The 421-nt window shown below is 29.2% G+C and overlaps 1 long non-coding RNA gene across 1 annotated transcript in view; it reads left to right on the forward strand.

Moving 5' to 3' along the window:
- Nucleotides 1-94, forward strand: part of LOC128645932 (uncharacterized) — a 37,258-nt gene extending 37,164 nt beyond the window's left edge. Inside the window, exon 3 of the long non-coding RNA XR_008400159.1 lies at nucleotides 1-94. This exon is cut by the window's left edge and continues 23 nt beyond it. This is a non-coding gene — a long non-coding RNA (uncharacterized LOC128645932).
- The last annotated feature ends 327 nt before the right edge of the window (nucleotides 95-421 follow it).

Below are 421 nucleotides of genomic sequence, written 5' to 3' on the forward strand. Positions count from 1 at the left end.
TTCACAATCAGGTAGCGAAAACATTGGGGGCTTTTCAATAGAAGATATACAAAAGGAACTAAAAAGAGGTAAAAAATTGGTAAGTAGATTCCTTTTTGTAGAATACAGTCTTGTTTTTTGTTTGTTTGTTAAACTCACTTGTAACCTGTAGAAGTCAGCGAGACAGTGTAGATAAAAATCAATGTTTTATATTAAAAAAATAAAAAAAAAATAGAATTTTTGTCAAAAAATTATCTAAAGAGAGTTTTCTATTTTAAGATCTAGTTGAAAGGTTATTCATCCTGAAATAAGTATTAGTCTTTAACTATGTAGCATGAGGCTGTATGTTCATGGCTGCAATGTTTATATTTTTGGAAATTGAATTCCATTAATCTATTCACAATGTCGTGCCCAGAGGTTTCTGTGAGATTATTTTTGGTAG

Source organism: Bombina bombina, chromosome 1 (genome assembly GCF_027579735.1).
Source record: "Bombina bombina isolate aBomBom1 chromosome 1, aBomBom1.pri, whole genome shotgun sequence".
Classification (NCBI taxonomy): domain Eukaryota; kingdom Metazoa; phylum Chordata; class Amphibia; order Anura; family Bombinatoridae; genus Bombina; species Bombina bombina.